Source organism: Equus caballus, chromosome 23, assembly GCF_041296265.1.
Source record: "Equus caballus isolate H_3958 breed thoroughbred chromosome 23, TB-T2T, whole genome shotgun sequence".
Taxonomy (NCBI): domain Eukaryota; kingdom Metazoa; phylum Chordata; class Mammalia; order Perissodactyla; family Equidae; genus Equus; species Equus caballus.
Window position 1 is genome coordinate 63,711,864 of NC_091706.1, and position 12,669 is coordinate 63,724,532.

At 60.2% G+C, this 12,669-nt stretch overlaps 1 protein-coding gene across 6 annotated transcripts in view; it reads right to left on the reverse strand.

The window, feature by feature from the left end:
* Nucleotides 1–12,061, reverse strand: part of CNTFR (ciliary neurotrophic factor receptor) — a 39,872-nt gene extending 27,811 nt beyond the window's left edge. Inside the window, exons 1-2 of one of the 6 annotated variants that reach the window (XM_023627501.2) lie at nt 11,816–12,061; nt 1,664–1,776 (exon numbers count right to left, since the gene is read on the reverse strand). The gene's annotated coding sequence lies outside the window, so the exon portion shown is untranslated. Of the gene's footprint in view, nt 1–1,663; nt 1,777–2,153; nt 2,505–9,357; nt 9,553–9,993; nt 10,204–11,815 lie in introns of those variants that run through there. The other 5 variants (XM_014735516.3, XM_070248787.1, XM_023627499.2 and 2 more) reach the window with 5 other exon arrangements.
* Nucleotides 12,062–12,669: the final 608 nt, after the last annotated feature.

The following is a 12,669-nucleotide window of genomic DNA, read 5'->3' on the forward strand; positions in this document are numbered from 1 at the left end:
GGGAGTTGGGGGAGAAGGGGGGGGGAAGGGAGACAGAGATTGAGACAGGCTGGGAGACAGAGACGAAGCAGGGGAGAGAGACAAGCCCCGGAAGAGAGAGAGTGGGAGAGGAGAGACAGAAGGCGATGCAGAGACATGGGGATGAGAGACTGAGGATGGGACTCCCACAGAGGCTGACACGGCAGGGAGGGGGCGACGGGAGGCCGAGGGGAAGCTGTGGGCCAAGGAGCAGAAACAATAAAAAAAAAAGGGAGACAGAGACAGAGAGAGGGGGAAGGAGCCACCGGCAGTGGGAGAAACCCAGAGAGAGGCTCTCGGTAAGGGCTGAGCGCTAGCTTGGGAGACAGCAGATACCTTTTATTTCCAAAAACAGTTTTTCATCCACTTTGTTAAATTAAAAAGCTGTTTTTAAAGTGGTGCTGGAGGTGCTGGTGGGGGAGGGTGGACAGAACTGCCAAGTCTCCCTCCTGGCCTCCTCCTCGGCCCCCACAGAAGCTGCCTCAGCCTTAACCCGGGGGGGTTCTCCAGCTCCCCTGCTCTCTGCGATCCTCCGGGATCCCCAGGGACAGGGTCAGGGCATCTGAGCTACTGTTCATTGGCAGGAAGTCCTTCCTGCGTCTGGCCTCAGTCCCTCCTGCTGCAGGGAGCCCATTCCCTTGCCTGACCACGAGCCTTCTCTTCTCCAGCCCCTGCTCCGGCTCCCTAAAGTGTTCCCAATTTGGGGGGAGGATTATGTGCCCTCACAGCTCAGTAGCTCACTTTCTCAACTGCCATCAGACTCCTCCCAGGTGTGCCCCCAATAAATATTTATTATCTATTATTGTGTAAATCCAGACTTCTGTCAGATACCGACTCCGTGTCCTTGGGTCCTCTGGGAACAGTGAGATGGAAGCTTAACTCTCTGCAGCCCTCTGGAGCCTCCCCGCCTCCTCTTCACAACCCCAGCTCCATTTTAAGTCCCTTTTATGGCCATGTGTCAGCCTAGGATACCCCACCCCACCCCCAACAACACCCTAGTCCTAGTGCTGAAGGGTCAGTGCCCCCCCACTCCCAGGCCAGGAAAATGGCCAGTCTGTTTGGGAGCTGAGATGAAAAGCCCGCCTGCCTTTGTGGGCCTCTGGCGGGTTTTGGACAATAGGCCCTTCCGTTCGCTCCAGCGCCTCGAGTCCTTGGACACCCCCACCCCGGGGCTGCCAATCCGGGGGCCCTGCCTGGCCTGAATAAAAGGCGGGGAGAGTCAGGCCCAGCCCCACGACTGGCCCCAGAAGATTTTGGACTTTCTGACCTCCCATCCCATTTCCTCCAAACCCGGCTGCTCCCCCAGTTAAGCCACAGAGATGCTTTGGGGGCAGAGGGAGCTTGGCGACAAGACAGAAACATACCTCACATCCAGGCTGCAGCCCCTCAGGACAGAACCCAGTTTTCTGACCTGGCTTTGCCGTTGCCTGCATGACTGGGGAAAGTTCTTCCCCTTTACAGGCCTATGATGGGGGCATGAAAAGCCTCCGGAGGAAGGACACAGAGGAGGAAGAAGAAAGACAGGGACGAGGAGGACGCGTCACAGGCCTTCCTCTGCTCATGTCCCCAGACCTCCAGCCCCACCGCACCTGCACCTGCCTGATGTCCTGAGACTGACCTGCTGGCCTTGGTCCCCAGCACTTACCTCTTCACCACTGGCCGCACACCGAGCGCATCAATCTCCTCCTCCTCCTCCAGACCAAACTCTTCCCCAGACTTCCAAACCAAGGGGGCGGGATGACGGGACAAGGCTGGATTCTAGAAGGGCAAAGGGCACAAAGGTCAGAGAGGAGCCACAGGCCTTAATCCAACTCAGAGCTCACTCCATACTCACAACCCCACTGTGAGAAGGGGAGACTGAGGCAGATATCGGATAAGCATCTAGAAGAGGAAAAGCTGGGAGCAGTGCAGACTCCCTCCAGCACACCTTGCTGACCCAAGGTTCTGACACACACGGAAAGAGAGAGGCCAGAAGCCAGTGGCCCGACTCCCACACAGACCCACACTCAGACACACCCACAATCCAAAATCCCCACACAACCAGTTCACAGACACAAGTACCTCCATATCACACACATTCTCCCGTGCGTGCTCACACGGAGACACATGGCCACCAGCAGGGCATAAGCACCCACCATCACACCATCCTCTTCCTCTGTCTCATCGCCACTGTGATTTATTGAGCATCTGTTACGTGCCAGGAACTGTGTTAGGCCCTTTATATGCATTATCTCATTTAATCCTCATGACTTCTCCATGAGGTAGGTTCTATTATTATTCCTACTTGACAGTTGAAAAAGTGGAGATTCAGGGAGGTTAGCAACTTGCCCAAGACCACATAGCTGATCGGTTCCAGAGCACAGATTTGAGTCCAAGTCCAGTTCCAAAGGCTGTCTGCTACACCAGTTTGCCTCTGTAGATCTCTCTTGTGCCTGCACAGTGCCTTTCCCAGTAATGACAGGCACGGCTACCACTTGTTCAGGGTCCTAGATGAGCCAGACACTATGATAAGTACTTAATCTACGTTTTTGCACTCAGTCATCAAAACCACCTTTGGAGGTAATCCTGTTTCCATTTTACAGATGAGGAAACAGGCTCAGAGAGCAAGAGCATCTTGCCCAAAGTCACACAACTGGTAGTTGGTAAGGGAGCTGGCATTGTACCCAAGGCCATGTTGCTTCTACAGGCTCAGTCACTTAACAGAGCCCTCACCTTCTACAAGACCTCAGGACATCCTCAGGGTCCAGCTGCCCCTGTCCTCCTAACACAGGTCCCAGATGTATCTGCCAAAGGCCAGATCAGACGCCTAAACACGAGAGAAGGACTCCACGTCACCCAGCTCGGCCCAGAGATGCAGAGACACCACCAACCAGGGAGAGGTGGCCAGAAACTAAACCAAGGTGTTAGAGACAGGCTGGCTCACAGTAACAGATAGAGACACACCAAGAGACAGGCCCAAAGAGGGAGCCAGAGACAGAGAAACACGCCATCGGGCCAAAGACTGACAGTGACAGTGGGAAAGGAGACAACAGAGGGAGAGCAGGCTACAGGCTGCCCTGAAAAAGCACAGACAAATCCACAGCATCGGACACAGCCACAGAGACACAGAGAGAGCCACCCAACCTGCATAAGAACACAACTGTGAAAGCAGACAAGGCTCAAGCCGTGTGTGGCGTGTGTGGCGTGTGTGTAAGTGTGTGCGCACGTGTTGGGGGGCATGCAGAGTCTGTATCACTACGCACATTACACCAGCTGCTTCCAGCAATTTCATCTGATTAATAATAAATGCCCCGTAATTACAGCCGCTCCCCCAGCCCTTCTTCCTGTTTTTTGTCAGCTGCCGCCAGGCCAGCCCCCTATGGACCCCATAACCTCCTCCACCCTCACCTGCTGCCTTCTAGGAGGTTGAGAGGACACGGGCTGATGGACGAGGCCCGCCTCCCAGTCTGAGGGGGAATACCCATCTTTCTATGTTGCATGAATGCCCTCTGCCTCCAAGCAAAAGGTCATCTTCCATAGGTCTCACTCAGAACTGCACCCCTACCCTGAATATAACCTGTGGCCCCTAATACGGTCTAGAGGCCCAGGGCTGGGGCGCAGAGAGGAACTCTGAACTCCCCTGGCCTACTCTCTATAACTCCCTGGCTGAAAGAAGTCTCCGTTCACTAACTTCCCCACGCCCGGGAACCCCACAGGCTCAAAGGAAGAAGGGACCAGTACAGGGGTCCCCAGCCCCTCTTTCCAACCCAGGCAGCCCAGAATCTCTGCCCACTCGTGTACCCTCACACTCTGGACACTTGGTGGCTCCACCTCCCATCCCTGAGCCCCCTAGGTCCACATTCTCCAGGCTCCCACCCTCGCTCTCCAAGGCAGCTCTATCAGAATCAGCTGCGGGTTTGTGCTGATCTGTTTCTAATCGCTGGGGCCTGGTTCACGCTTGCCCCCCCCAAATATTGATTCCATTATTTGGAGAGTCATTGACGTCAGGAGCCTGGATGGGTGCCAAAACCGCCTTCTCTCCAGGCCTGGGCCAGGGCCCAGGCCCCCCACCCCGAGATTTCATGGAGGGGCCCAGAGGGGTCAGCTCACGGGCCAAGGTCACACGGCATCTGCCCTCATAGGCTGGACTCTTCCTACCTTTTGGGGACCACTGTGCGGCTCCTCTCCTGGGGAGAGGGGCTACACAGAGGCCTGGGGTTAGAGGTGAGGGGGCTATCAAAGGGGGGTTGCAGGACCCTCACTGGAACTCGGGCTACAGGGAAGGAGTCCAGGAGGTAGGCATGGGGGCAGTGGCTCAGAAAAAGCTACTTGGTGAAGATTTGTTCTTCGCCACACACTTATTTTGGACCATCCTGAAGCTGGACTTGAAATGGTTACTATTGACTCCTTGATTTTTATGTCTGATATCAGATGCGTCTCCAGACTCTCTGAGAAGGAAGTTCTCTGCAGTGTAGGATAACAGATTTCCCTAAATGTTGCCATAATTTGACTAACTGGCACCATTCATTTTATAAACCTTTGTTCCATGCAAAACAAAGGCTCTGTCTCCTGTGCATCTCCCATCCATGCTGCCTCAGTTTCCCCACATTCTCCTAGTTTCTCCTGGCTCTGCATCTATCGGATCAAGATGCAGCCACTGCTACACGAGCCCAGGTCGGCAACTCCTAGGCTCCAGCCGGACAAGGTATTTTTAGGATCTGAACCCTGTGTTCTCAAATAGACGTTAATAACCAATACGGGCAGTCCGTGGTGCCCAGAGCAGCTAAACAACCTCAGAGCCCAGCCTTGGAGGCTCAGAGGTGGGCTCCACTGCCTCAGCTAGAGTCTAAGAAACCCAGACCTAAAGAGAGCAAGGGACACGCTCACACCCACGGGGTGGGGGGGGGTGGGGGGGGGAAGAAAAGGACTTTCCAACCTTCTGAAAAATCCTAAAGCTGGAGAGAGGACAGAGGTGACCTCCGACCTCTGCCACAGAATCAGGGTCATTGCTGGCCCCAGTCGCCCCTAGGCCAGCTCTTTTCAAGGAAGAATCTGCCTGTCCTCTGCACTCCTGCCCTGAGTGCAGGGAAGTCCTTCCCTTAGTCTAGCCTGTAGATCACTCGGGTCACTGGAGCCAGAGGGTATGCAACAGAGGCTGTTAGGTTTCAAGCCACAAACCCCAGAGAGTCCCCCCTCCCCGCGGCGTGTCCCACCCAATGATTCATTCCTCAGCATGCACTGAGCACCGAATCTCTGCCAGGCACTGTGCCGGGAGCTGAGGATGCAGTCCTGCCCACCAGGAGCACGCAGCCTGAACGGAGAGAAAAAGGTGTCCTGTTAACTCCGCACTGGCTCCTCCCGTGTGCCAGCTCTGTGCTGGGGGCAGGGGACAGCAGTGAGCAAGGCAGACCCAGCCCTGGGCCCCAGCGAGCTCACTGGCAACCACTGCAGCCTTGCTAAGTGGGGTAGCGTACAGGGGGACACACTGACTGCTCCGGGTCTGAAAACCAGCCCCCTCCAGCAGGCCCGAGGACTCTTCCGTCCATTCCTCAACCCCAGGTCGGGCCCTGGCGCTGACCAGAAGCCACCAGGGCAGTCCGACTCCAGCTCCCTCCACCATGGCTCCTGCCCCAGCCTCTGGGAGCAGCAGGGTCTGACCCTTCCCCTACGTGGGCCCCTGGAGCTCCTGGCTCTGGGGACCCCAATCCAGCGTGGCTCTGTGCTTTGGGGGCTCTCTTTGCCTTCCATAGAGGTAAAGGGGGTGATGACTTCAGTGCTCTCAGCCCACAGGCACCCCTTGTCTCCCCGGGGCTCTCCCCACAGGAAGCCAGAGCCCGGGTGGGTGTGGTCACCCAGGGCCACAGTTTACACAGCTGAGGTCTCCCCCTCTCCCCTCACCCCATGGTGGGTCTGGAGGAGGGGTCAGCTCTCCTCAGTCTCTTTGCTCTCTGGGACCCCCCCCAAACCAGGCACACATGGTCCCCCCCAACCCATCTGCATTTCAAAGAAAATCCGCTCCATATGTTTCCGATTCATTTACACTTCAACCCGCCATGGGGGGGCAGAGAGCAGAGCGCCTTGCCTCCTAGCCCCCCACCTCCCTAGGGGGGCTGGAGAGCATGTGTCCCCTTCAGGGACAGGGAGCCATCTGAGCCTGAGGGCCAGTTCCCTACTGTGTGGGCTCCCTTGGGGTGACAGTGCCCCTCAGGCAGCTCCACCCACTGGCCTCCATAACGGGAGGGCGTGTAAAGCCCCGGGCAGTGTCACCAAGGCAGGTGAAGTCCTAGGGTTGGCTGCAACCTAGCCTCCCTCCAGCCCCACCCCGGGGTGGGGGGCGCTACTGCTCTTCTGGGGAACAGAGTGGAGAAGCTGGGCATACCCTGGAGCCAGGTGAGACTCAACAGGCATTCCAGGAGCCGCTGGGAGATGCAGCTTAACTGGGCCCCTGCCGGCTCCAGCCAGAGCAGAGGAGAGAAGGAGGGGTGCGTTCAGTCCAGTCTCCTCCTCCAGCCACCTTCTCGCCACACATCTGGGGCTGCCATCTCCCTAGAATCAGATTCAACCCCCTGGAAGGGTCAAAGGAGCCAGAAGTCTACCCCTCACCAATTCAGTTTTCACACCCCTCCCATCCTAAGGATGACTGGAATGGGGGCAACGTCTTGGGGGATGTGTCTTATTTCGCCACAGCTGACCCTCTCTACCACAGAGGGGGCGCTGTGAACTATTTAAGGGGCATGCGTGTGTACATGGCACGGGGGGACTCGGAGAGTACATATCACCCCTGTACCAGGAAGCCCCTCACACCTTCCTGCCAAGAGCCTAGTCTTCTTGTGGAAGGAAAGGCAGAACGGTGTACCTGGGTCCACCACCCTCTCCATCAGCCCAAGTGAGGGGCATGACCAAGCATGTATCCCCTCCCGTCCCCACTTTGGAGGAGACAGGTCCTGCAGCAATCTGTTCCTCACCTGAACTGTCCCGACATACACCATAAACCAAGAACCGGGTGTCTTTGACTATGAGTTCTAAGCTCCACCGGGAATGTGAGCACCGCAGTCCTGGTGTGGGTTTGAAGGTGAGCCCCAGGAGGGAAGCATAACCCAGGGCCCCCATGCGAAGCAAGAGTCTGAGTGTGAGCACTAGGGTCCCGTGCAAGTGTGAGTATAAGCCTAGGATGGAAGCGAGTATAACGTAATCGCCAGGGATGTCAGTCCCAGTGTGAACGCCAAGATGGAAGTATAGGTGTGAGTGTGAACCCAGGTCCCAGTGTGCACCTGAGTGTGAGCTCCAGGACTGAGGTGTGAGTCTCAGAGTGAGTCCCAGGATTCCCATAGAAGTCAGTATAAGCATCAGAGTCCTAGTGTAAGTCTGAGTGTGGGCCCCTGGTCTTAAGGGCACTCTGAATGTGAGCTAAGGTTCTCCACGTGAGTCTGTGTGTGAACACTGAGTTCCTAAGCGATCCCAGGATGGAAGTGAGAATCTTGCATGTGAGCACTAGAGTCCTAGTGTGAGTCTGAGTGTGAGTCTATGAACCCCAGTGTCCCATGTGTCCTTGAGTTCACATGTGAGCCCCAGGGTAGCCGTGTGAGTCTGGGTGGGAGCCTCAGAATGTAAGTGTGGATGTGAGTAAGCTCCAGAGTCTTGGTGTGAGTCTGAGTGTGGGCCCTAGGTCTCCATGTCAGTCTGAGCCTCAGGATAGAAATGCGAATCTGAGTGTGTGAGCCTAGAGTCCCAACGTGAGCCTGGGGGTGAACCACAGGACTGAAGTGCACAGCTGGATATGAGCACTGGAACGTAAGTGTGAGTCCACATGAGTCTAAGTGTCCCAGTGTGAATCTGGGTATGAATTCCAGAGCCCCAAGAAGTCTTGAGTGTGAACTTTAAGCTCCGAGTCCTTGTATAAGACTTGGGATCCCAGCTGGAGCATCAGCCCTGATGGAGTGTGAGCTTTACTCCACATCACCTACGCTGATCAGGAGCACCAAGAACCAGTCCAGAGGATGTGTGGGGGTTGTGACAGTGGACACAGGGAGGTAGACTTTATTGAGACACACAGGCCCCTCCACCCCTCAAGCCCTGGCTAGCCCTACACCCCAGGAATACCCAATCGTTCAAGCCCCATCCCCACACGTGCAATGGCACATCATCACAGCCAGAGCTAGACACACAAAAACACCCTCAGTGTTTCAGGCCTCCTGGACATACAGCAATTACAGATGCAACAACACACCCAGCATTTGGGACCCCCACCACCTCAGTGATTACAGCCACATGAACACCCCCAGTGACACAGACACAAGTATACCAAGTATTACAGGCAAAACAACTAGTGTTACAGACGCACTCCAACAGCGGCATGCAGACACACACCCAGTGTTGCAGACAAGCTGCCAGCCACACAGACACACACAGACGCTTCTCAAAGACAGAAAGAGACTAGGTGGAAAGAGAAAGAAAATCCTGAATTTTCAACAAGGCGTGAAATAGTCCTGCCTGCCTGAAGCTACTGAAGGGGGGAGGGGGCCAGAGAGCGAGCAAGAGCGAGACGCAGGAGGAGAGGCTCGGGAGAGGAGAGGAGAGAAGCCGAGGAGGAGAGCTGTCCGTCTGGTGACCTCCCCTCGGCCCAGCCCCCACGCACGGGCAGATACACTACTCCAAGCAGCACAGGGACACCCAGGCCGGCTCACACAGAGCCGCACCGGAGGAGACACACACGGGCAGACTCACAAAGAGACGGGGATACACCACAAGCGGACTCACACGGACACACAACAAGACTTACAAAGACACACTGGAGGAGACCCACTACATGGAGATACATCCAGGCGGACTCACGAGGAAACCACAGGCAGGCTCACGCCGACACACACGCGCACACACTCACACAAGCAGATTCACACGAACACACACACACTAGCAGACGCGCAACCGTCCGTTCACACCCCTGGGCGCTTTGAAGTCCAGATTTCTGCCAGAGAACGAAGCCGCCTCCCGGTGCGCGGGGGTCCCTGCGACCCCCCAGCTCCGGAATTTTCCCAGACCCCGCGCGGGCTGCTGCGGGGTGAGGGAGAACAGGGACGCTAGGACAATCAGCCCCGGCCACCTCCACCCCCCCCCCGCCGCCTGTCCGCCCCCACCACCACCACGCCCAGCCCCCGGCGCGCCCGGACGTGGGGGGCCGCTTCTCCTGCGCCCCCGCCCCCGAGTTTGCAGGCAAAGTTTCCCGTGAACTTTCCCGTCCCCCCCCGAGTCGCGGGCCCACGCGTGTCCCCCCCTTTTCCCGCGCGCACGCGGGCCGCGGGTCTGCCGGTCGGCGCGAGGGTTGGAGGGTCCGGCCGCGCGCGTCCGCCGCGGGGTACTCACCGCGCCCTCGGGCCGCCGGGGCTCCGCGCCTCGCCCTTCGACCGCCCCCGGCTGGGAGCGAGGCAGCAAGCGCGGCGCGAGCACCGCTGCCGGATCCCGCCGCCGAGCCCCGCGCCGCGCAGCGCCGGCTGGAGCCGCCGCCTCTGCTGCCGCCGCCGCCCGCTCTGCACCGGCTCCCCGGCGCTCGGCGGCTTTAACCCCCCCATCCTCCTCCCTCCCTCGCGCGCGCGCGCGCCCTCCCTCCCTCCCTCGCCCATGTGACCGCGGGCGCCCGCTCGGCCGCGCGCGCCCTCGCTCCCCTCCCCCTCCTGCCTTGTCTCCCCGCGCCTCCGCGGCCGCGCGCCACGACCCCCTCCCTGCCACGGTCCCCGCGCGCCCCCGCCTTGGCACGCTCCCGCGCCTGGCACGCGCGGTCAGCTCGCGCGGGCACACTCACCCTGCGCAGGCCCGTGAGCCCGGACTCCCACCCGCGTCGCGGTGGCACGCGCCCTCCCCCCACTGGCACAGTCACCCGCACTGGCATGCGTGGACCCCTCACATTCGCCCTTTCTCGGGAACGCCCTCCAGACGGCTGTGGCCCCCGCGCTTCACGCGCAGCCCCGACCGCGGGGCTCGGAAACGCGAGCGCATGCATACCCACACCCACTCGGCCGGATCCGCTGGGGCCGCGGGGCGCGCACCCAGCCCCCTGGGTCGCTCATTCACACTCACCCTCACTCAGCCTTGGCCAGGTCTCGGCTGCGCATACTCGCACATGCAGGCCCTGACTGCCGCGTACCGACAGCCTGGCACACCCCGGGCCAACTCTCCGGCCCTCCCGCCGGCATCTCGGTGAGAGGAGCGCGAGCCAGAGCCCCACTTTGGGGGGAGGAGACCAGCCATCTCCGCCCCTGCCCTCTTCCCACCGCCGCCAGCAATGCCCCCCTCCCGGTCACACACACATACACCCCTTGGCGGAGGGAAGGGGGCTCTACGCTCCCAGGACCCGGGACGCACCAGGCTGGGAGCCCAGGCCCTCGCCTCCCACCGAGTCTCCAGTGCCACCGCCACAACCACCCTCTCCTTCCTCCCCACTCCGGGATCTAGGGCCTGGGGAGAACCCTCCGCTGGGATGAAAGGGGTCGGGAGGGTGCGCCCTCTGGCCAGGACGGGCAGTTCCAGAGCGCAGGGCACACGAGTCTGGCGTGGAGGTCCACCCTCGAGCTCTCCTTCGCAGCCTGGGCCTCTGAGGGGCCGGCGTGCTCACTGCATCGCCCCCGGGCCTCCGGTCTGGCTACGAGAGGGGGGATTAAGGTTAGACAACCTGACCAACGTCTGAGGCCACGGGAGAGCGCAACAGAAAGTGGTGGATGGCAGAGGCGGGGAACAAGCGGCCCACCCCCATCTCCACCCCTTGGATTTTTCACCTGACCTTTGACCCACAATCCCGTGCCTTGCCCCTCGGGGGAGCAGCTCCGGGTTGGGGGCGGGGAGAGGGGAAGGAAACTTCTCGCTGTTTCCTCACTCTCTTCCCCAGTAGGCTGCCCAGAGCGCCCGGGCCCTTTCCCAACAAACGCCTCAGGGACTCCCACTGCAGAGGAAAAACCTTCTTCCCGCCACTGCCCGGGCTTTTCACTTTCACTTCCGTGGCCGCAGAATCCCCCCAGTGCAACCCGCAGGGGTCAGCCGGGGCTGTGGCTCAGAGAGGGCCGGCGGGGGCTTAGGGACACCCAGGGAAGTAGCGGCGCCCAGCTGAGATCCCGCCCTCCCCCCCCCACCCACAGTAGGTGTGCGCTCTCCGGCCGCTCCCGCCCGCAGCCACTAGGTCCCGGGGCCGCGGATGGGGACCAGGCGGTGGGCACCGAGAGGGGCGGGGGCTGAGCGACTGGGTCTGCGGGGCGGGGGGGGGGGGCGGGGGGGGGGGAGTCGGGAAGCGCCCCTCCCCCTGTGCCGAAACCAGGCCTGCGAGGCTGGGTGTTCAGGGGAGGCCGGGCGTCGAGATGGGCGGTCACTGGTGGGCTGATTGGACCCCCGGACCCCCCGGTGTCGGGACTCGGCCTCTTTCTGCCCGCTTGAGAGCGATGGGGAGTTCCGCGCCGAACCGACGTCCCCCCTCCGCCCGGGGACGCGGGGGCCGCCGTCGGCAGTGCCGAAGTCCGCGGGTGCCGCAGCAGGGTCCGCGCCGGGCAGCCGGGATCCGGGAGGCGCACGGGTCGGTGTGTCCCGGGTTAGCGAGGACGGGAGGCGCACGTCGGACCGGACCCGGCGTCTGTCGATCCGCAGCTCGTCCGGGCGCAGCACCGGCGGCCGCGCCCGCTTCCCCGGGGCCGCAGCGACACCTGGCGGGCGGTGCGGGACGCGCGCTCCCGCGCAGGCTGAGGCTGCTGCTCAGAGGCAGCGCCCACCTACGAACCACGGGGGTGCGGCCCCCTCTCGCTCCAGCCGCCACCGCCTGGCCCAGAACCGATTCTCCTCCCACCTGAGCTGGGCAACAGATTGCTCGGGGGTCCCCGCTCCTGCCGCCTCCAATGCCCTATCTGCACACGAGCTTCGGAGCTTCCTAAGCCTCGGCGTTGACCCCTCCCGGACCCCACTACCATGGGGCGAAGCCGGGCTTCTTAGGCGGGCCTTCAAAGCCCTAGCGGGAGCTGGCCCTGACTCCTCCCCAGCTTTATTAGGAGCCCGTATCGCCGGCCTCCCCTGCTCTGCACCAGCCCCCTTCTCTGTCATGGCGCATTTATCCTTAAGCCAAACCCCACTTCACTAACACCCTCCCCCCAGCCCCACCCCGTCTTCACCATCTCTCTCTTTCGTGCGGGGCCGCAGGAAATAATGCCCACAGTTCGGAGCTGTAGTGCCCTGCAAGTGATGGGGATCCCCGATTTGATAACCCTGAATGGCCTTGGGAAATTGGGGGAAGTTCTTGACGTTGAGTCCCCGGCGTTTTACGTCCACAGTGAAAGAGGGCTCTGCGGCGGGACTTTTGGCTCCACCCTAGCAGGTGACCTAAACTTAGATCACCCCCCACCCCTGGAGTCGACCGTGTCATCCCAAGCCTTTGAGTAGCAGGGACCTTTCCCCGTTTCTCCTGATGTGTCCTCAAGGAAGGAGAGCCCCACCCCGTCTCCCGTGGTCTGCCTTTTCCTGTGCTCCTCGGGAAACGGTGCTCTGCTCGTTTCTAAGCTGCTCTACCGACAGAAAGTCCCACCGTGCGGCACAAACTTGGCTGTCCAGAGTTACTATCACTCACACACAGGCTCTCTGTCTCACCCACAAATGACGAACACGCTGTCATGTAAAGCCACACACCCAGTCTCAGAGTCGCACGTGTAT